Source organism: Lampetra fluviatilis, chromosome 31 (genome assembly GCF_964198595.1).
Source record: "Lampetra fluviatilis chromosome 31, kcLamFluv1.1, whole genome shotgun sequence".
Taxonomy (NCBI): domain Eukaryota; kingdom Metazoa; phylum Chordata; class Hyperoartia; order Petromyzontiformes; family Petromyzontidae; genus Lampetra; species Lampetra fluviatilis.
The window spans coordinates 6432010-6456188 of NC_136305.1; the positions used below are offsets into that span (position 1 = coordinate 6432010).

Sequence of the window (24179 nt, forward strand, 5' to 3'; positions counted from 1 at the left end):
GCGGTAGTGTAGTGGTTAACAACAAAATAAAATAAAAATTAAGATATTTCAACTGATCTGTTTTATAAATGTAATTTCTGTATGATTCCAATCATTACAGAGAGATAGTAACAGGCACGCGCTTATTGCCCGCGCACCTCTCGTCTCCGCAAATTTGGCGATTTTTACTATAAAAATGATTGGAATCATACAGAAATGACGTAACACAGATCAGTGAAACAATCTTAAATATTATTTTTAAAAAAATTATTCGCTGTTCCTACCCTGACCGTAAGTCCCTGATTACTATTCTACATTTCTCTCATCTCACTCTACTCCCAATTTTCTCTCTCCCCTCTCATCTCACTCTACTCCCACTCTTACCTCTCCCCTCTCATCTCACTCTACTCCCACACACTCTTCTACCTCTCCCCTCTTATCTCACTCTACTCTCACACATGTTTACCTCTCCCCTCTCATCTCACTATACTCCCACTCTTACCTCTCCCCTCTCATCTCACTCTACTCCCACACACTCTTACCTCTCCCCTCTCATCTCACTCTACTCTCACACATGTTTTCCTCTCCCCTCTCATCTCACTATACTCCCACTCTTACCTCTCCCCTCTCATCTCACTCTACTCCCACTCTTACTTCTCCCCTCTCATCTCACTCTACTCCCACACACTCTTACCTCTCCCCTCTCATCTCACTCTACTCCCACACACTCTTACCTCTCCCCTCTCATCTCACTCTACTCCCACACACTCTTACCTCTCCCCTGTCATCTCACTCTACTCTCACACACTCCCATATCTCTCCTGTCATCTCACTCTACTCCCCTCCGCACACCTCCCTACATCTCCCCTCTCATCTCACTATACTCCCACTCTTACCTCTCATCTCACTCTACTCCACTCCGCACACCTCCCTACATCTCCCCTCTCATCTCACTCTACTCCCACTCTTACCTCTCTCCTCTCATCTCACGCTACTCCCCTCCGCACACCTCCCTACTTCTCCCCTCTCATCTCACTCTACTCAAATTTCTCTCCGCCACACACACATCCCACAAGTCAGTTGACGCAACTGACAAAGTGAATTGGAAACGCGGTAATTGCACAGCCTATGCACTGCACTGGTTTCTACTGCGAATATCTGGGAAGGGCACAGGTGTGGTGCTAGTTACCCAGATCCCACATCTGAAAAACACAGAAACCAAAGAACAGAGTAACACTTTTGTATTCGTCAACTGTTTTATTCCAAAATCAGGACAGAAATAACTTATATTTGGAAAACAAAACTCGAACACCTTCAGAATCCGTGTTTTTTAGGCTTGTCAAAATGACTGTCAACCCCTCGATCATTACACGTGGGTTTGAAGCGTGGAGAGACGACGTCCTGTAATAGCAAAACAAGAATCTTGGGTGCAGCAAGTTGGAATGTCTCAACCTGGTCAACAATGACCGTACAAAGAAATAACCATCATGAAGAAAAGTTTATCTCGCATTTTATTTATGTCCCAAGGCCCTGATGACTAAATATGATGATAAATACTGTGCATGTAATGAAACATCGATTCACTGATCAAACACATTTCTTACACTCACCATACCTGCAACGGATTGTAAGCATCAAAATCATGCTATATGAAGAGTATACGCATATGATATGCTGTTGTATGTATGCTCATTTGGTATATATAACTGCAAACGAGGCATACAAACGAGAGAAAATGGCAACACAAATTCGTCAACAAAACGATCGACTTTTTAAAATGAATCGTGGCCCCAAGTCATTACAATTAATTGAACCACTGTGAGAGTGATCCACTTTGCATGGCTCAAATATCGGTGTTAACTTCACATGCGATGGACGGGTGGAGGCTTTGTGGTTGTTGATGAGAGAAGTCCACTTATCGTAAAGAAAGAAAGGATTGTGATACGAGGGGATAATTTTACACCGATGCCTGCAGCAATTTGTGCGATGAAAAGGAATCACGCTTCTCTTTGCGGATTCATGCCGACAGCACATTCGGGAAATCGTTGGTGTTAAACATAGACCACTGTATATGATTTACAGCCCTTTGTCAATCCGCTGCTGGATAAAGGTCTCTCCGCATTGTGTAGGTCATAGGGATCGGTTGACCATACTTCACCACGACGGCCTATGTGGTTTGGAGTAAGAGCGTGGCACAAGACCAGTCAAAGAATCACTGCACCAATGTTAGCCGTGACCGGGAATCACACTCGTGGGATTCATAGCGCAATACACGAACCACTGCACAACCGAATCGAGCATGGATGAATCTATTATGTTTTTTTGCAAATGATACTTGTTACAAGTGGGCTACTGGAGCAAAATGTATAAACCAAACGATACGCAAGTACAGTAAACCAAGACCGATTCTTCAATCAAATAGTGAAAACCGAATTGTGACAGTTCATCAAATCATTACATGCCGATTCAAAACAGATGACATTTTAAATGCTGAACTTGTGTCTTCTCATCACAGGTTTTGGAAATGCCGGTTGAGATGCTCCAAAGGATACGGTGGTCCAGACCGTGTTTACAGATCACGGTGGGATTTTTTACCAACTTTCTCATAGTCCTTCCCTCGCTGCTTCCTCATGTAGTTCACAAAGTCGGATTCCTGGAAACCAAACAGAAGCAAGGCTTAAATAGACACACTGAATAGCCAGTGTGTGACTGTGGCTACGTGTCTCGTGTGCAAAGGGTGCTACAATTAATAAATAATACCATAATACCGTATTTTCCAGATTATGATGCACATCCTCCCCCTCTGTATTTTAAAGCGAAGGTTGAGGGTGTGTCTTATAGTATGGTAAGGTGTGTGCGTCTCAAAATGTCTAACTTTATTGTCGCCCGTCACAAGTTTTCGGTGCATCTGGCTTTCCCGGAGCATTAAATAATCTGGAGAATACAAGGGTAAAAACACTACATCAGAAATCCAATAATCTGCATTGATATGGGGGGATCATATCGCGGATTCTGTAAGTTGTGGTGCAGATTATTTTGAGTTCTGCTGTAATGACGAGAATGATGATCATGACGGACACTGAAAATTATATGTAACTTATATATTTTTGTATGATAAAGCATCCGATGAGCTCCTGCACGAGCCAATTTCATTACACCATCGACTGTTTGGAGATCCTCTTGGGTATATTTCCTACTTTGTCTTCTTTAAAATTTTAATTATGTTAGCAGTTGAATGATTTAGTGGTTAGCAAGCTCACCAGTGACCCATATTTTATACTGCACAGCCCTTTTGCCAACCCACTGCTGGATGAACGCTTTCCCGTGTCGTGTCAGTGACAGACGTTTTTTGACCGTACCTAACCGTGCTGGAAAGTTTCAGGTTGGTGAAGCGAGTACCTAGGACCTATACACACATCACTCGCAAATGATGTTGGCCGGGAATCAAAACCAGGATGCCGGGCTCATGGAAAAGAGCGCTAACCAATGTGCCAGTACTCTCCAACAGATATATAGGGGAAAATTATAATTTACGTCAATTTCTATTTTATTGAGTCAATTTTCACAGTTGTGCAGTGCAGCTCTCTGATGCGTTTACATATTGTAACATCGTTTTGTTCATCATGATGTCTGACGTTTTGGGAGCTTCTTCAGAAAAGGAAAGACGCTGTCAGCACCTGGAGTTTAACGTTGGACATCGTGCTTGACACGCAGTACGAGCCAAACATATATCGGAGAGCAATGTTTGTTCCGTATGAATTCTATTGGCCATTTTATAGATTTCGATTTAAAGCTTTCGTGACTGCAGGGATTCATCTTCTTGGTTCTTTCGGTAAAGTCACGTAGAAGGGAAGTAATAAAATAATTAAAAAAAATAAAAATAAAACATAATAATAATTTTATTATGTTTTATTTTAATAATTTTATTAGTAATTATTTTATTATGTTTTATTTTTATTATTTTATTATTTCCCTTCTACGTGACTTTACCGAAAGAACCAAGAACATTTTATAATATTGCGATATCGTTATAACTCGGTTCACTCACCCCACGTGGGCCGGTGTAGCGTTCCAGTGCCCGGCCATAGGAGTAATAGCGGAATGTGGGGTACTCTTGCACGTCTTCCTGCCCACAGATCTCAGAATTCCCTGCCTTGCTGCAGTCAATGGCACCTAAACCCATCTGAAACATTCACCATAGAAACACACCATCCAGCATGGTTATAACAGGAGGGAACAGGTAAAAGGAATACGGCTAAAATTACCACCATCAGAATTTTTGGAGGTTCAACCAGGACACGTGATCAGCTGGTCGCCCTTCCCTCCGTCTGTCGACTCTGCCCACTTTTAAATAGCCATGCCCACTCGATCACTAGCCCCCACCCACATAGTGAGTGGTCCCCTTGCTCATAGGCTCTGCCTAGGCCATTCAAAGTGGGGTATTTTATTTAGGATGTAAACCCAAAATAAAATCCTCATAACATAACAGAGCTCACCTTTCTGTCCTCTTTGAATTGTTCAGCAGCTCCTGTAAAGTGCAACATGGCTTGCTGAGAGTGTGGACACCCTAAATCGTTACATGCACACACGCACAAACAGAATAGGCATCCAAACACAGACATATGTGAGACATCAGGGCATAGCTATGGAGTGTACAGGCAATGCAACTGCAGCAGGGCCCACGGGGCAGAAAGGCTCAGGCACCGGGCTATAAAGAGGTGGGGACATTGGACTGGGGGCCCTATTTCATTCCTTGCAGCAGGGACCATGTCAACCACGCTTCTTTTGTATGGTGGGGAGCTGACCAGCAACGTCTATCCGTGCATGTCAAGGTTGGTGAGCGAGCCCATAGACGGCTTCAGGGGTAGCCTGGTGGATATCTGAAACGTTGACAGTGAATGATTACAGCGGGGGCAGTGGTGTTACTATGTAGTCCATGATTTTAGATTCAGTTGTTTCAAGTTCATACTCTTTGGTTCTTTCGGTAAAGTCACGTAGTTAGAAATAAATAAAAATATAACAAATCACGACGTTTTAATTGCAACACAAGCAATCATCATCAGGTGGTAAAAACCACAGCAAGAATAGTTTTTTTGCTGAAGTGGGAGGGAAAGCAGCCGTGGCAAGTGGTTATATAGTTAAGAAGAGGGAGGGAGGGGCAAGGGGGGATAGAGAGAGAGGGGGGTAAAAATGTTTTTATTACTGTGGTTTTTCCTACCTGATGATGATTGCTTGTGTTGCAATCGAAACGTCGTGATTTGTTTTATTTATTTCTAACTACGTGACTTTACCGAAAGAACCAAAGAGTATGGATTCCTGCAGTCACGAAAGCTTCAAATCAAGCTTGTTTCAAGTTAATTTTGTTTAACCAGGAGAGAACTCGAGACTAGGGTGAGTCACATTTGCAAGAGTGACATGGGTCACCAAAATTATAAAAAGCACAAGTAAAAATAAAGTACAGCCACGAAGCAAATAGAAAACAGGACAAAAAGAACTATGCCACAAGAGAGAATGGAAACAATGCACAAACACAGATCAATGCCAAATTTAAAAAAACTCACTGCAGCACAAGTCATCTCAGGAAGATTATCCTGAGATTGATCATAGTTCCACTTTGCTGTATTATTCAAGTGTCCCTTGGTGTAGGAGACAGCCACATCTGCCGTGTGGCCAAGCATTGCCATTTTGTGTGTGTTTAGTTTGTTGTCCTTACCCAGCACCTCCGATTAGTACGGTTGGCTACATATGGTGCGAAAAAAGTTCAACATACATACATACACACACCCCTAGGCGCATTTCCAGGCCTGCGTGTGATTTTCTGGTAATGCAGGACCATTATTCCGCTTCTCAATTGCTACCTTTCTTTATGCTTGTGGTACATAGACCTCTTTAAAAAAGAAATCCTACACTGGCTAGAAATATTGACAATGGCCTGTTTATAGGGTATGGAACTTACAGAGTTTACAAATCACTCAGCAAAGTTACATGTGTGAGCACTGTGCACTTTGCAATCATTTGCAATTGGCATATTATTATTGGGGAGACAGCACTGGCCCTGACAGACAGTCTATATAGGCTACACGGGGGATCTTGGTAACTCACATGGCACGTAGAACATGACAAGTGCATGCTTAGTCTTCTTGAGGAAGTCTCGGAGGTCTCGGCTGGTTAGGTGATGCACACTGCTAGGCCGCTGTTCCCAAGGCAACTCGGAGTTCTGTGGGTCTTGAGGGCTGCCCAGAGGCACATACACATACAACAACAGCCATTTGCCACCAAGTGGTGGTGACCTCACCCCGGCATTTGTGCCAGGCTAGGTGCACACTAACATAAACACATGCGCACGCACACATAACAGGTAAATTACAGATATGATCCCCCAAGGTCCACCCAACTGGTTAGTTAAGAGGAGTTCTATGGCACAACAATTATACTAAATATAGACAACTACTGTAATGGCCACTCACCCAATATTGAGCCTGCTGTGTGTGCGCTACTGTATATATATAAAGGGCACGTCATCACTATATTCAGAAGGTATTTCACTTTGTCAAAGAAATAAATATGCAACCTCAAGACCATGACTTTTGTCCGAAGTTGTTGTGGGCGACTTAGCCGTAACTATAAATTGCAAGGGGTGTCCGAACACCAACGACACCAACAGTGTCTGCGCATTCTGCGCCTAGATCTCCCCCACGTAAAATCAGATGGAAGGAGTTTGTTAAACAGTGCAGTGTGTGACGCTCACTTGCGCAGGAAGGTGAGCAGGGTGTTACGGTCATGGGACATGGGCAGGTTGTAGAGAGGACGGCCCTCGTGGAAGTAGTAGAGGCTGGGCAGGGTCGTGACCCCATAGGCCTCAACTAGGCCCGTTTCCGTCGCTCCATCCACAGCTGCCAACACCCCAGGGCTCTGCAGTCACACAGGGGGTGAAACGTACAGAGAACCCGTCACCGATTTACAGTTACTGGGTATTCGTCGTGATGTAACGGATAAACGCACTAGCCTTCCAGTCCAGAGCGCGTCGGTTCGATTCTACCTCCAGATGCAGCAGTTCAAGTGACAGGATCTCTCCATTTACTCACGTCAGGCCTTGGATTCAAGATGGCAGCGGCCGCCTCATACTCGGGACGAACCTTTTTGCTCACGGGACACCCTGTGAGAGAGAGGTGGGGTGATTAGGCCCGGAGAACACAGGTCGCGGACGGGCCTCCGATGCTGTTTTCACCACTCGACACCCACAGTGGCTGCGTCTCATACGCCTCTGGCAGAGTGGTGGGGTGATGAGGTCTGAAGCAGCGCATGATGGTCGGGGAATATGCTGATGGAGAGGAGTGGTGACATGGGCGTGCAGTAGCATCAACGCACGGTTGCCCGTAGAGGTTAGCAGTCCGAGTATTTGTCCCATGACGTTATTTAAACAAAAGAGCAGCTCATGTGTGCTGGCGAAACAGTCCAAATTTGCCGTATTTGAAAAACACTCATAAATGACCTTATTCGGTAAAGCCACATGGCAATATTACCCCCTAGAGTTGACAGACGGAAAGGTGGATGGACAGAATCCCTGCATGAATACTTTAAACCTCAGTTGAAAAAATACAAAAAAGTCAACGACGAACTGTGTGATTGTTCAAACGAACTAAGGGCCATTGGTAACCGTGAGTCACTGATGGAAATCCCACTCTCACACAGCGAGGGAGAGTTTACCTACACAATCACAACTTGATTTTCCCACAAAGTGGTCCTCACCTTTATCCATCACAGACGCTCGATGGGCCACCACCACGTCAACCACCATGTGGATTGAGCCCTGGCATTACGGACATTGGGCTGAGCGCTACGGGGGTGGCAGGGGGTGGTAATGGGAGTAGTGGGCCGAGGGCGCTGAGATGGGAGTGCGCTCGACTCACAGGGCGCGTAGAAGAGAACCAGCGTAGAGGGATGCGTGCCCAGGAAAGGGCCAAAGGTGCTCGCGGTCAGGTGGTGCACAAGAGTGTCCGGGTCCTGCGACCAGGGCACCATGTCCGCAGGGGGACGTGGGGGACGTGGGCTGCAAGGGGGACAAAAAAAACCCCAATATCATCGTCATCATCATCATTATATTAATGACCATCGTCATTGTTATAATCTTTGTACTTGTAATTATCATCGCTATCATGTTTGTGGTGGTTCTCATCATTATCAACATATTTACTCTCGTTACCTCCATCAGCGTGATCATTGTGATCATCATTGTGATGCTAACGCTGCAAATAACTGGGCAAAGATGCACTACCAATTACTTATACAATATATACATTTCACTGTTTACAAAACCCTTAGTCCTGAACTAAACGAAATTAATTGAAAACCAAAACTTAGACGCACGCGATTACATGAGAGAAGTGTAAATAGAAGAATCCTGAAAGGGCAAAAGATGTGGACTTGGGCACCTTCTCAGAGGAGAAAGCTTAACGAAGGAAGATTTTGAAGGATGTCTGGAAAAGAATCCAAGATAATTAAAAACAAAGCTACTGCTTGATGACGTGAAGGAAATGGGGGTATACATTAACATGAAGAAGAGAGCTCACGATTGGTAAGAATGGAGGGAGTTTGAGCAAAGAACTGGCAAAAGACTAGAGAGAAAATAATTTATGGAAGCCTCGGATCGTGTGTAATAATAATGTAATTTATAAAGCGACTTCCGTAAAGAATCTGTACGTGCTGTACAAAACACAGCAGCAGCAAACGCTTAGCATAAAAATAACCCGTGAAACGAAAAACCCCTAAAAATGTCCAAATAATAAAATTTAAGCAAATATACATTTTTTTAATTAACTAGGAGTTAAATAAACAGAAGAGTATACATCGGGTTTAAAAAATGTTCACAGACTCAGAGATCCTGACTGGGAGAGAGTTCCAGGGTCTGGAGGCTAGACGCAAAAAAAGCTCGGTCGCCCATCGGCAGGAGCCTCTGTGACCTGAGAACGCAGAGAAGATCTGCATCCCTGGATCTTAATGAGACCTTGATGGGACTTTTTGGGTTTCAATGTGTCGCTGATGTAGTTGCGTAGGGTGGGTTGAGCTTACTTTAGGAGCCACGACACTATGTCCTGCTTGGTCGCTTGATAGTTCTCGAAGTTGAAGAGATGTCTGCCCTTCCTAGTGGTCGCAAGTTGCCAAGGATATCACATCCAGTCGGGACAGAGGGCGGGTCGGAAACAAAGTCATGTGATTACTTTACTGGACAAAAGTAAACTACGGTCTAATAAATGTGTGCGCTAGTGTGGGGTGTTGTGTTGGTTAGCGCACATCACTGGGCAGTACTGTGCAGGCGATCCTGATACAGGGCCCAAAATACAGTTTCCAATGTAGCCATGTTGGTATCGCAGGTATCACCCCTATACCAATTACTGTTTTAGCAGCAGTACTTCGGTATAGTATTGGGAATGATGATAATTCGTTGTAGCCATTTGAAAATCCGCTTCTGGATGATGAACTCCACAGATCATGGAAGTTTCTGCCCACAATTCATCATGTGTCTGATGACATGTGGCTGATGGGATGTGTTAGTGAAATATGACAAAGAGGTGGGGTTGTTTGATGATACTTCACCATGCTGCTCATTGTAGGTTGGCGAAAGACTTGCTAAGGACTGGTACAGATATTACTCGGCAATGGTGTTAGACGTGGGCCAAGTAATCAAACTCAAATCACCGGGTCTATCGTGAAAGTTACATTACTGTATTCATTTCTTGTGAAATATGAAAACGCCTCTCATCTGCAATAAATTTAGTCGCAAAATCCTCACTCGATATAGGCGAAAGTTGGGTATCCTGTGATGCGGAATTCTTGCTTGATGCCGTCAAACTCTGGGGCGTGCAGATTCATGCCAGCCAGCACCTGCACAACCACACATGGATGACGTTAAGCCTTCCATCAAAATATCTAGCAAGGAAAAAAAATCATCTCTACGCGTGGATTCTGTCTCGGCCTGTGGACCCTGGTGCAGTTGCACCGCCTGCACACTCGATAGCTACACCAATGGTGTGTGCATATATGCCTATGTACAATCATAGGTGTTTGTGTGTCAAAGACAAAGGGCAGTGGTGTTGTAGTTAGCGCGCTACGCTACGAGACCAGCGACCCGAGTTCGATTTCCACTCACGGCCAACACCAGTGACGATTATTTGATCTGGGCCTGGCTCTCCCCGAGGTCAACTCAGCATCAAATGAGTACCTGGTGCTCTGTCTAAACATCCTCACTAGGGAGACAAGACGGCCAGGCGTGGTGCTGGCCAGCAAACGCCCTCGTGTGTCGTGCCGGCCTTCATAGGTGCTCGCAAGCAGCGTGTGCTATACAGGGGATCTTTTGTCTTGTGTGTGTTTGAGTTGCTTACGTGCGTTTCTTTAAGCTCCGTGGCTGCTTCCTGAAAAGCCGGCATCAAAGTCTTGCAAACACCACACCCTGCCAAGGGAAAAATGAGGCTGATGTGGTGCATCAGGCAAGGTGTGGGGCTAGGCATAAGAATATCTTTTCTCTCACCTCACTATATCTCTACTTTGAATATAGTATACATTTATATCTCACTATTGCGCATAACATCTGAGTATATATCTTGTCATATATATTAACCGCAATAATGCTCGTGATTATTATTTATCAGACTTAAAACTTTCGTGACTGCAGGAAATCATATTCTTGGTTCTTTCGGTAAAGTCACGTAGATAGAATTTTTTTCAATATATTTTTTTGTTTTTTATCTACGTGACTTTACCGAAAGAACCAAGAATATTATTTATCACACGTAATTTTGAGCCAAACTCAGACCCATTCCTAACAGATATATATCTGGCACTTCACCATCATTGATTTAAGCTAACATTGAATGTTGATGAGACACTGGATGTCAAAACTGCTCCAGAGTTCGCTTGTGTTGAAACAATGCTGCAGAAATTACGCACTCCCAGAAGGCAGTGTGGCTGACGGGATAGGTTAAGAAATTATGTAAGTTTTATCTTTCTCATGAGGAGGGACAGATGTGGGAGAGAGGGAATGTCTGCTTAATTATTTTGTGTCAGTTAAGAAGTTGAAGACAATACTATAACATAACGTGACAATTTCCTGGGAGGGAAACACAACATAGTTTGAATACATGTAAAAGGAGACACTCACATGGAGCGTAAAACATGATGAAAATGGGCCTCGCTTCATTCTTGACCAGCGTGCGAAACTCCTGCAGAAGCAAGACAAAAATGAGGTGCCAGATTTTAATTGAAATCAGTGTCAATGTATTTTGTATGCACAACCTTCCCGTAACAACCCCCCAAAGGTGATCCATAAACACAAGTTGTGTGGGATGTATGTCTTTGAAGTGTTGCGATGCTCTCGTGTGTGACCTTCGTCAATATTTTGTTAAAATCAGGTGCAAACCCCAAGGGGGGAAGGAGGCTTGCACATGGTTACGCACAATCCACACGTGGTTACACAGAGTCCACACCTGGTCACTTGTGAGGTGTTTGACGTCTCGGGCACTAGGGCTGTCTTCCCAGAGCGGAGCTCCAAGCGGGTCACGTAAAAAAGCAGTCATGGACTAGAAGAACACACGGACGCGTACACAGACATCTCCCATTAAGGTAAGTGAACAATATCTCCATCATATATCTGTCTCTCCACGCAAGTATTTCTTACGCAACCCATCTGCCTGGTGTCCGGGAGTGAATCATTTCAGCAGAATTGATTCAGCGCAAACAAACTCTGGACCGCTTTTTTGACATTCAATGTCTCATGAGCAGAGTCAGGCGAGCTGGAATCCACGCTGGTCACCTGCATGTGCAAGATGTTAAAGGCAAGGGGGGACCTCTCTAAGATATGAGTCCTAGCTCCACCGCAAAATTCGATAATGCACAATTCAAAAAAATAATAATTTGCGTCCATCGTCGTGGACAATATAAATAACGATGCGCTGCAAACTCTGTCGGGATAAGTGATGAGAGTGAGCACCTATTAAGGTTGGCATGGTAACAGTAGCGCAGGTGGTGTGGGCAAAAAAACACGCATGCAAAACTGCCCTCTTCTCTCCAGGACTGATGTTCACACACCCTGCACTGGGTCCCCTTATGCACGTGTAGTGACATAGAATTAGCGATGTAGCAGCATAGCGCTGGCTGCTGGCGGGGAAGGGGATCTCCGGCTTACAGCAGCCCTGACAGCAGCAGGCCACGTGATACACCAGAGGGGGATCTAGGGGAAAGTGCACGGGAGGGACACACCAGGAACCCGCTGGTAGGTTCCTGAAAGGGGGTGGGGCCGGGGGCGGAGCCAGGCCACGCTGACAGTAAAAGAGGGGCCCCTGGGGAGACCTCGGGGCTGTCGTGCTGCTGCTGGAGTCTTCACCGCCGTCTTCGTCTTCACCATCTTGGCGTCGCCAGTCAAAGGCAGTCTACCAACTGCCCTGACTGGGAACCGTAGTGGACTATAGATGGGTTATTTGGAAGTGTTAACCCGTTGGTGCGTGTTAATAAACAGAGTGCCTCCAACTCTTAGTGTCTCCGATTCAGTCACTACATTTGTAATGCCCTTTTTTTTCAAAAGGGCCTCCCCACACCATGTGGGTTGTGGGGCTTATTTCACCATACTTGTGAAGGCACACAGCATAGACACGTATAGAAGAAAAGCACAACTATTTATTCTGCTGCATTGCCCCCTGATGTCCATCACATAGCCCCTCGGTCTTAGAATAACCTGTTTGTGCATGGTGGTCAAGCAACCAAGCATTATCCAAGCTCAACACTGTATAGCTTAAGGGACCTGGTACATTCCATGTGATTTGGTCACAGACTGTTACTCGGTACTCATTCTAGGTTAATCAATCAAACGAAGGTTCTGCCCAGGTGCAGATATCAAGTTCAAATCGTGGTATGTGTAGCCAGAAACAAAAACTAGATTTCCAAAGCTGTAGTGCATTGCATTTAAAGTACTGTATACTACCATTCCATACGAATAAATACATCCCTTTTAACAGAAATGCGAAGCGCCTATTTAGACCAGCGCAGCACACGAGGGGGTTGGTATGGCCAGCACAACGCCCGGCCGCCTCTGTCTCTCCAGTGTTGATGCTTACACACCGCACCAGCTGCTCAATCGAGGATGAGTCAACTTAGAGGAGGCCCAGGTGGAAGGTTTTACTGGTCGGTGCTTCACCTTAAACGTCTCCGGTCGTGTATATTCAATGTGGAACGCGCCATCCCTGTGAGCAAGATGCAAGAGAGACATTAGCTTTTCATATTATTGGGTCTTTCGGTAAAGTCACGTAGATAGGTTCAAAGAAAATAATCAAAAAGCAGAACACTACGACGTTTCGATCGCAACGCAAGTGGTCGTCGATTTAGACATTAGCTTTGTGAATGACGACTGCCTTATATTGAACCAAGTGAAGAAGCCAGTCTGATTCACGATCTAATTTGCAAGGCACACCAGGTAAGGATTGATAGGCGCTTGCCTGGGATCAAATCGCTCTCGTTGTGCCCAATTTTGTCAGATCTTGGAAGCTAAGAAGGAAAACATTAGCTTAGTACAGTCCGTGGATGGGAAACATCCTGTGACTACCAAGGGGGCTGTAGGCTTGGCATACATGCCTAGAAGGTGGCTACAGAAAGAGATTCAGCAATTCCCTTGTAACTGTAAAAAATCCAATCTGTTAAATGAAATGAGTGGGATTGGATAGGAAACACCATGGATAGAAGAGATGATGGTATATGTTAACTTTCTGACCCACCCTCTGGACATCTGTGAAAAAGAAATGTATAGCTCATCGGATTCCTCCAGTTTACATGAATCTGCTTATGAAGAATAATAGCGGAGTGGCAGCCAATTAATGGAACACTTACTACAGCGACTTTGGCTGTAACGGTTCCACCTGAAGACAGAACCTTGTGTTGCCTCCGAAACGTCGTGATTTAATTTATGATCCCTTGCAGTCACGAAAGATTCAAATCTAGCATTTAATTTATTTGTTTTCATTTATTATATTTTTATTTTATCTTTTACCTACGTGACTTTAACGAAAAAGCCGAAGAGAATGGAACATGTGTGAGAGTACGCCCTTTGCGGAGATGGAGCAAGTGAAATGAGCTCGCGTGTCGGTGCTAGGTGAATTATTATATCTCAGGATCGTGACAGGTGGCTTCAGTTTGATGAGGCCTTCATCCAGCAGTGGAGTGACCACGGCTGTCACTGAAAATGAACGACCACAATGGCAATTCTTTACGGCCCGCGGACAGAGTGGATTTTTTTGGCAAAAAAAATCTTCGGCGATGGCACTTTTGTAGAGAAATAAAACTTTAAATCTGTATTGACAATAAGTGTAAATTGCAATGCTTGTAACGTGGTAATCCTGGTCCCCTAAATACCTGTAGTGAAGTAGTTCTACTCCATCCGCGTCAGGCACCACCTTCATACGAGCGCAGGCCTCGGCACCACCCTCCTCCCTGCGTTATACATGCGCGTTGAGACGATCTTTTTACTTCCGTTTTTTTATACAAAAAATACCTTTCCGGCACCGTACTTACCGAATGTTCTCACTTTTCACGAAGCACCGTCCGCTGACGAGTAACGTTAATACTCATAACATTGCGGTTGTAGTCCCAAGTGAACACAAGGCGAGCGAGGCAGAACTAATCATAAATATGATCAAAATTGTGACTTTTTGAGTTGGTGTATTCACAACAACGCTCCATGCACAACACAGGCGGTTTGACCACGATGAGGATGATGATGATGACGGAGTCCCGTGTGACATGTGAGCCATTATGGCCAGATAGCATTGCCACCTGTCCCGCTTCCCCCCCCCACCCCCCAGGATCATCAATCTTGTAGTTTTTCCTCTTCTTCTGGGAACGTTGAGATCATTCTCTTTGGTGGTGGTGGTGGGGTGGTAGGGGGAAGACCAAACTCGTGCAGGAATCACCTTTTTTAAATCCTTTATATTAAGTTCACTTGCTTGCTTGCTTGCGTGCTTGCGTGCTTGCTTGCTTGCTTACGACCGTGCAAATCTTTCGGTCGTTTTTAACCCACTTCCCGTGATCCAATCGAGCTGACATTTTGCACACAGACTCGTTGGGTGTGACAATTAATTTTCGTGAAAATTTTTTTCCAAAATTTTACACTCTTTAGGGAATTTTTTTTAAATATTTAATTACCAATTGCTTAATGGTGGCAGACACTCATCTGACCCATAGGTGGCAGCCATCTCAAGCCAGAGGACGAGAGGACTCTAGCCGCCACGCATATAAAGGATTTATAGTGAAAAACTTTGTTTTTACGGGTTAATTTTTAATTCCCACCGTAGGCACGAGCGGCCCCTTTAGTCTACAAGCCCCACGCGCGCCGTGCCTCGTTCACATCGCGCTGAGTATTCTCGTTGTTTTACACAGAGGGAGGTGAAATCAACGGTGACGTTCATATTCACAACTCTCATACCCTGGCAACCCATACGGTTTAACGCCGTATTGTTGTACAGGCAGTTTGAGTTTTCAGGTCCATACGGCGCACGGCCGTTTCAATACGGGCAACATTTTTTTTGTCTGTTTGCGTTTCTCCCTTGTGGTGGGACTTTGTCGGATGAGCGTTGAGATTTTTAATGGGCACGGGGGTGACCCATAAGGTCTGAACTCGTCTGTAATAAGGTAGGGCACTGATCAGGAGTTGACAGGTATGTACGCATTTCACAAGTAGTGACTAATCCCATATCTGCATTTCCCATAAATATGCTAAATTCCTATTGATATGCAAATTATTTTGCCAAGGCGCTCTTCCCCCTCCAACCCAGCTTAAATATACGCTCCAAGCCTGGGGTGTATCATTCAGACGCTGTCTTCTCGACAGACCTGTTCTTCACCTGAGGACGGTTGCTTGCGTTGTGGCCGAAACGTCGTGAGAATAATTTTATTATGTTTTATTTTTATTATTTTATTATTTCCCTTCTACGTGACTTGACCGAAAGAACCAAGAAGAGGTATGTAGTGGTGAGTGTCCCGGTGAGTGTACTAGTGGTGAGTGTAGCAGTGGTGATTGTCTATCTGTGTTTCTCCCTCGTGATGGGACTTTGTAGGACGAACGTCGAGATTAATAATAGGCACCGGGGGGGTGGGGGGCGACCAACACCGTCTGAATTGGCCTGCAGTAAGGTAGAGGGCACCGACAAGGGTGGCTGACAGGCCATGTCAGTCACCGTGTTCAGTCCGCAACGAACGCTCGCTCGGCGTCCTCACCCGCAGTTGATCCAGGCGACGGTGGCAGCTCCAGCAACGGCGTCCGCCACGCGCTCCAGGAGGAAGAGCGTCTCCTGCGCCGCCAGTGCTGCCGTGTGAGCCCGACGGGAAAGAGAAAGGTTTTCGGGAATAACGTAAAAACAGCCGCACCGAACCTCACAATTATAATATTCATGGTCTACCTTGGCTCCTCCCACCCTCAACCAGTATATATAAGGACTGTTTTCTTGGAATTTCTCTTACTTGATACAGCTATCGTGCTGTGACGGTTCCACCTGAAGACGGAGGCTTGTGTTGCCTCCGAAACGTCGTAATTTTTATTTTATTTTGATTTTACTTTTATTAATTTTAATTAAAATTTTTTACCTACGTGACTTTACCGAAAAAACCTAAGAATAGAATAACGTAAAAACACACACAGAGACGCGTAACTGCGTCGCCCATGCGGTTTAGCCCGTATTCTTGTGCAGGATAAAATTTTTTTTTTTCAGATCCACACGGCGTGCAGCCGTTTCAATACGGCAGCAACAACAATTTCTTGGTCTATTTGTTTGTGTTTCTCCCCTCGTGATGGGACTTTGCAGAATGAATTATTTCCATTTTGAAAAAAAAACATGCTTCAAATCGCTTTAAACTATTGTCATTGTAGTGCGTATTTAACGTGGCGCTGCACTCTGATGTAGGAGGAAACATTTATTAAAAAGTCTATTTAATTAAGTAGAACGTGTTGTCTATAGTTATTTAAAGTTGCGCATTTTGATGTGACGTCACATTTCTCACCCCCCCCCCTCGTCACAAATGTCTGACCCCCCCCCCCCCTAGCCCCCTAGGTGCGTGACGTCATTTATGGATGGCCCCACAAACAAATAGACAAAAAAAACTTTTTTTTTGCCCGTATTGAAACGGATGTACGCGACATGGACTTGAAAACTCAATTTCCCTGCACAAGAACACGAGGCAAACCCTATGGGGTTGAACTCTATGCCGTTGTGTGTTGGGGAGCAAACCCGCAACTTTAAACGATTCGAATACCATGAGCGTGTTCGCTGATGATTACAACAACAACAACCAACTTCATCAATACGATTAGCCAGAATTGTCGTGAAACTGACAAGGTATTACTCTTTGGTTCTTTCGGTAAAGTCACGTATAAAGATAAAATAATAAATTAAATAATAGCATACTACGACGTTTCGATTGCAACACAAGCAATCATCATCAGGTATAAAAGAAAGAAATAGCAACAAAAAAACTAACCAGAAAACTATAGACAGACATATAAGCAGACAGATATCACAAAGATATTATTTTATCTTTATACGTGACTTTACCGAAATAACCAAAGAGTAATTCCTGCAATCACGAAAGCTCCAAATTAAAACTGACAAGGGTTTTTGTTGCGTGAGATCGCGACGTCGGCTGCTTAAACGCTGAAGTTTTGGTGGTGGTCAGGAGATGGCAGTCAACGCATCGAGTTTCTTGAATATATTTGTCTGGAGCTGTGAGCGATGCTCACGTCATTATTATCCAATCACAGGGGCGTCGATGTATCATATGCCAAAAGTGTCTAATTGACAGTAGCAGTAGTACTATCGTCGCAATAAGTATCATTGCCGTCGTAAAATTGTCTCTTCGCATGCGCTCTTCTGAGGGTATCTGCTGCCAATGTTTTGTCCCCACGCATACATGATGAAGCGCTGTTAGACCCTGCGAGGCCTGAGTTTTGGGTTGGCAGAATTCATACCTGTCAACCCCTTATCAGTGCCCTAACTTATTACAGACCAATTCAGTCCTTATTGGTCACCCCGTGCCCTTATAAATCTCAAAGTTCATCCTACAAAGACCCATCACAAGGGATAAACACAAACAAATAGACAAAACTTTTTTTTTGCCCGTATTGAAATGGATGTACATCGCATAGGTCTGAAAACTCAATTTCTCCGCATAAGAATACGGGGAAACCGTATGGGTTGACAGCTATGTAAATGTATTGATGAAGCGCTGTTAGACCCTCGGAGGCCTGAGTTTTGGGTTGGCAGAATGATATATTTTCATCTTAATTTTGGCAGAAAATAGCATTTGCCTACGTTTCTATCAAACAGCAACAAACCCGCATCTTTCTCCCAACACATAAATCGGAACCCTTGCTGTGATCATACCCGCACAGCTGTTTTATGATTCGTGGGGGACTTCTTTTCCCCACGGTGGGGGCAGAAGGGAAGGGCATGAACGGGTCAAGGCCGAGGCGACATCTCGGATGTTAAGTATGAAAAACTCAGCACATTCTGTGCGGAGGTGCTTTAGCCGAGGGGACAGGGTATTAAAGCAGCGGCACCATCAACGGTTGTGACAAACGACTATGAAAATTTCGGTAACAATGTCCACGATGATGATGATGATGATGAGTTTACCCGAGGTTGCGTAGAGCACAAGGAGGTTGTTGCGAGAGCGGATGAGCTGACGCAAGCTCTGAATGTCCGTCACTTTCTCCACGGCGGAGGCGTTGGCCGGCTCGACGCTGTGAGAGAGAACCTGCGTGTTTGGGGAGGGTTTGTTTTCGGGTGAGAAGAACAGAGCTCGGTGAGTGTGTGGGGGGTAAATAGGAAAAAAAAACTTTTCAGTAAGTGCCGCAGATGCGCTTGCAGCGGCATTTTCTGTCTTCTGCTTTACGCTGCCACTTTTGTATAAATATTTACCTCGTAACATGCGGCTATAATTTTTGTTTCTCTTTAAAACTGTATTCGTGCAAACATCTGTAACTGAGCTGTGTACATTGCACAGCACGTGAGGTCTCTTAAGACTGGTAACTTGTAGCAGGTTTAATCCGCTTCTGATTCATGCTCAAAGAATCGATATTAGAGTACTGTAATTAATGATTTGATGAATTCCTACACCTCTACGTTCTACTGACCCTGGAGAGACAATCACAATGCCAATGATGGTCATGGGGCTGAGTAGTGTGGCCTCAGATTTTGAACTCAGAACCATCATGATTGCTCTCGTGCCTTAACAACTGAACTTTGTTCAAGTCATATATACTAGACCATAATTGATAGAAAATTATCATTTAAAGGCTGTTTAATATTGCATAACTGCAGATATGACCTAGAGCTTGTTTGAATCGCGAATAGATCAAATCGTACATACTGTATTCATCCCTAAAATGATTTTTTTTTGGGGTTAGATCGCGTAAATATATAAATGTGTCGTTAAACCCGCCACCACCCGACACAGCCAACTAGTAAGGATTGTCATGTAAACAGAACGTGCCAATTCGTCACTAGTACAGCACACCGCTTGTGTGTTGGAGAGCCAAGCCACAACATTTACAAGCTGAATACTGTATTCAGCTTTGCAAATTCTAATTTGTATGGATATCCGCAGACCTGCATCTGGATTTCAGTGGTCCATTGGGGGTCAGATTTGAGCTGTAGCTCTGTCCGTACCTGTCCACCCCATTTACCTCCTCGCCTCGATGGTTATGTGCCTGCTTCAGCCCACGAGACGACGGGGACATTTTAGACTGACGAAGAATGCGATCTGCTTGCCGTGGTCGAAAGATCTCACCTCCTTCTAGATTTGAAGCTTTCGTGACTGCAAGGATTCATACTCTTAGGTTTTTTCGGTAAAGTCACGTAGGTAAAAATAAATAATAAAAATAATAGAAATCATAATATTAATAAAATAATAAATCACCTCCTGAACATCTATCCGTGAAAGAGAGCCGCATGGCTCATCGCATTCTTCCAGGCTTAAATAAAAATTTCTGATTCGGGTGTTAAATTAGAATACTGGCGTGCCACAACCTGTTGCCACGTCTACTAGTTATTCCCAGCCACCTTACATGTATTCATCAGATTTCACGACGGTAGGATTCGTCCTGTTCTTAAATGGAAAGCCACTGACAAGGGTATCTTGTTCTATAGGTATTGGCATAAGCACCAAATGGGATCTCCCTCTGCAAGAGGCTCAGTAAGATCATTCCTCCCTGAGATTAGGTACAAGACACCCTCTCTTCAGGGCTCAATGGGATACTATTTGTCCACCTGGGCTTGATAGGAGACCCCTCCCCTTAGTTCAAGCAGAATGCTACAGGTCTGTAATTGAGGGCTAATGTTATTATAAAATAATGAAAGATAACTGGACGAAATTTAGCGGCTCCTTTGGCACTTCAGGCATTGAATATCTGAAGAAGCTCTCGGGCACGCGGAGTGAAACGTTGGACATCGTGCCGGACATCACGCTGTCCCAGCAAGAAGGCACATTTGGCGAGCTACCACGGCACAACGGCGAATCCCCACGCAGCGGAACCATCCCTCTGTGCGTCTACTCACCGGGAGGAAGCAGCACAGCAGCAGCAGCCGTCGTTCCCTCCAGCTGCTTCTGGGTCTGCGAGACGTGGCCATGTCCTTCGTTTGCTCGTCCGATCGTCCTCCGGTGACAGGTGCCCAGGCAGGCCCCTGTGCGGCTGTGGGCGGATGTGGGAGGGTCGATTGCACGTACGCACGTTGAATTTCTTTCGCACCGTACGCAGCCAGCCGCGTTAATCGGAGGTGCGGGGGAAAGGACGATAAACTAAACACAACAAGCAGTTTTGCACAAATGAGTTGTCAATCGAGGTTTAAAAGTGCATAGCTCCTGTGGTTTCCTAATATGGGAAGGAAGAGCGGTTCCAAACGGCCGCAGAAGCGCATCCGAAAGCGCACGATGCAGTGACCGACTTTGTTCGATGGCTGGCCAAACCCGCTTGCGCAGATGACCGAAGTTCGCGTGATTGTGGGGCCTCTTGGGCCAGTGGGCGCGTGGAGTTTGGTGGTCCTTAATTTTTTTTGGACAGTCGTCATGTGTCTCCTTGGAGATAGAGAGAGCGAGTCACTATCGACCATGTCCGGACTTCGCCGACCCGGCCATCCACACCACCCCCACCAGCATCCACCCTGGCCCAGGTAGAGTGGTACATTCCACCATTGCAGTGGAGTTGGGGAATGGAACTTTGCAAGTGAACACTATGGGGGGGGGGGGGGGGTGGCTTTAAGGATGCGTTATTGACCTGGGACTGGTGGAGACACTTGAAGGCCGGTTAAGCTGCACGTGTCATGAAGCACTCTTGAGCATCGCCATGAGAGAGCAACAGAATCCCGGATAAAGACAAATACGGTACAGGCAAAAACAGACGGACAGACAAATGAACAGAGAAACATAGAGACCCACAGGCAGATAGACTGATTGAAAGAGAGCAATTCTACTAATAATACTGTCGAATTAAAAAAGAGATCAAAATTGAGATGGCTTCATGGCGAGGTGGCCAGCACGCTCACCACTGAACCACGCTGCACAGAATAACAACTTTAATTTCATCAACCACCCAGTTTATATTTCAGTGAATTAACAATGTTCAATCTCCTTTCAAGCAGACATCAAACAGTCCGTGATTTGAGGTGCCAAGATTGCTCAGGGGTCAGATCACTGAGCTGTCAACGCTGAGACGCTGGGTTTGTAACTGGAACATCCGTCCGTGATTAAACCGGGTTCACAAGCGTTGCATTTATATGGTCTCAGCCTCGTCACCAATGACTTTACACACACACTTGAAAACAACGCTTTATATCAAATTAGGGTTTGTTTCCACTTAATTAAGCTAAATGATAGTTCTGAGAATGAAAATAAAATGGAATTTTCCAATGCGACAAACATTTCTCTGTAACAGGGTGTGTTAGAAAATGCCACTGCAATGGACCTCAGAAGTAGTTCTATGAATCCTTGTTTCAGGGACAGTTCTCGAATGCACGATGTATATATGCACTGCTTCGCAAGCGTTCCGAATTTATTCTTCATCCTAAAACCTGATGCCGATCACGCAATTGGAACAAAACTGAGAAAACGACAAATAATTCTTAAAATACATGTTGTTTAATCATCAGTGTGTATAGGATGTTGTATGATAATGTCAGAGTACATATCTCGAAATAGGATATTGACCACATCTCAAGTTGAATCCACAAATTAAATTACTCTAAGTGTGTGTGTTTGTTTTACTATTTACAAACCTATGGATATTATTGACCTCAGAGATATTATTGACATTCACAGCACTTTGTAAATCCACTGCTGGATAAAGACCTCCCACACTCTTGTCGGTTATGGGTTTTATTTTCGTATCTTACTTCCCCAAAGCTGGTCAGTGCAGGATTTGTTTTTTTATAATGCCTCTTTGTAGGAAGCACTGGCGGGCACGTCGTTGCGTCGCCGATGACGACGACGGCGACATCGTGATATTGCCTATCGGCACGTAGCCGAGATTACCTTTTATGAGGTTCTCCAAGCCTCCCTCGTAAAATATAGCGAATGTTTACTGTGATCGGCGTTCGCTTGGTTAAATACAGCGATCACGGACACTGAACTCGAGCTGAAATGCAGGGGAGGGGTGGAGTTATAGGAGCAGCGGAGGGGGGAGCAAAAACGGAAAGAAAAAAAGCGGAGAAAGTGTCAAAGTTGTTAGAGCAGCAGCAGCACAGAGAGAGAGAGCATTGTCACGGCGTGTCGGCGTGGAGTTTTAAGGAAGGGCTTTGAGAGAGAGAGAGGGGGACGAGACAGCTTGGGAGAGAAGCGCTCGGACGGACACGTGTAAGGTGGGTAGTGGCTGCGCGCTCTAACTCCTGGAGGGCCTTGGTGGGCCTCTTGAACGTGCCAGCTGTCGGGAGAGGACCTCGTTCTGAGGGTCGCCGGTAAGGGTTAGTGGATTGGGGGGGGTATCTCAATCGATATGACAGTTTGTCGCGGTGGCAGGCATCGTGATGACTCAATGCAGAGGTCAAATTCTCCATGGGCAATACGGTATCGTGTGTTGAGCAGATTCATCATTTTGCTGTTTAATTTTTTTGAACGATGTAAAGTTCGTGGGCCACGGTGTCACGGCGTTTGACGCACCGCACTGTGGACCCAGTGAGCAGGGTTTGATTCCTGGTCACGACTAACGCAAGTGGTGACAAGCTGTATATCTAAAGTGTTCCTGGGACCTCCCTACTCAAACCCACACTGACCAGCATGCTGAAGTATGGTCAAACAACCCATATGACCACCACGTTGTGGGGAGGCCTTCATCTAACGGTGGATTGATAAAAGTCTCCAATTATTATTATGAATGCAGAGTTATACTTCCTATTGTTTGAGTTGTCAACGCTTAATCATTGTTGGATGATTGCGTAAAGTACACACTCATTTGTGATGGCATTTATATTTCTTTTTCCACATTGAAAAATGCTTCTTCACTGATAGAACACAATTTGTTTGTGTTCATTTGCTCCGTTTTGCTCGACAAAACGGGTCGCAGCCACAGACCTTCGGCCTCTTGTACTGTATATGTTTCTGCAGTTGTTAGGCATTGGTAATGATGTTTGTAAGAATATTCAAATTTTGTACTCGCAAAGCCGCTTAGGAAGACAAATGGACACACGGTAACATATTACATCGTAAACCCTGCCGCAAAGTTTAACATTGTCTATAAAGATGTCTCTTCTTGTAGGAGACATTTACTCATTGCTCGTTTGGACTACTCCTTCCAATGTGTTACTGTATTACTATATATACAAGTCTTACATTGCCTTCTTGAAAGAAAACTAAAAAACTCTTGGAGCAATTTTTTTGTAAAGGACGAGAAAACCCAGCAGACAGAAAAGTGTGTGCAGATGTGGAAACAAATTGTGTTCTTGAATGTTATTCACCGGAGTTGAAATCCCCGAGTGCGGAGTTGTGTATTATCGTGGGCCAAAATATTGAAGGCAAGTAATTGGCGTATATATTACAAAACTGGTGATGGAGGTTATCAGATTCTGTTTTGTACTCGTGATTGAGTCCACGTATTTTTAATCACGTTGTGCACGTTACTAGTTGCGCTGTGAGTTATGTGTGCCTATGTAGCTGTGTACGTACGGTGCAAAAGAAGTTCAACA

At 44.9% G+C, this 24179-nt stretch overlaps 1 pseudogene; it reads right to left on the minus strand.

The window, feature by feature from the left end:
- Window positions 1-2548: 2548 nt before the first annotated feature.
- On the minus strand, window positions 2549-22498 carry LOC144943385 (protein disulfide-isomerase A5-like; annotated as a pseudogene).
- Window positions 22499-24179: the final 1681 nt, after the last annotated feature.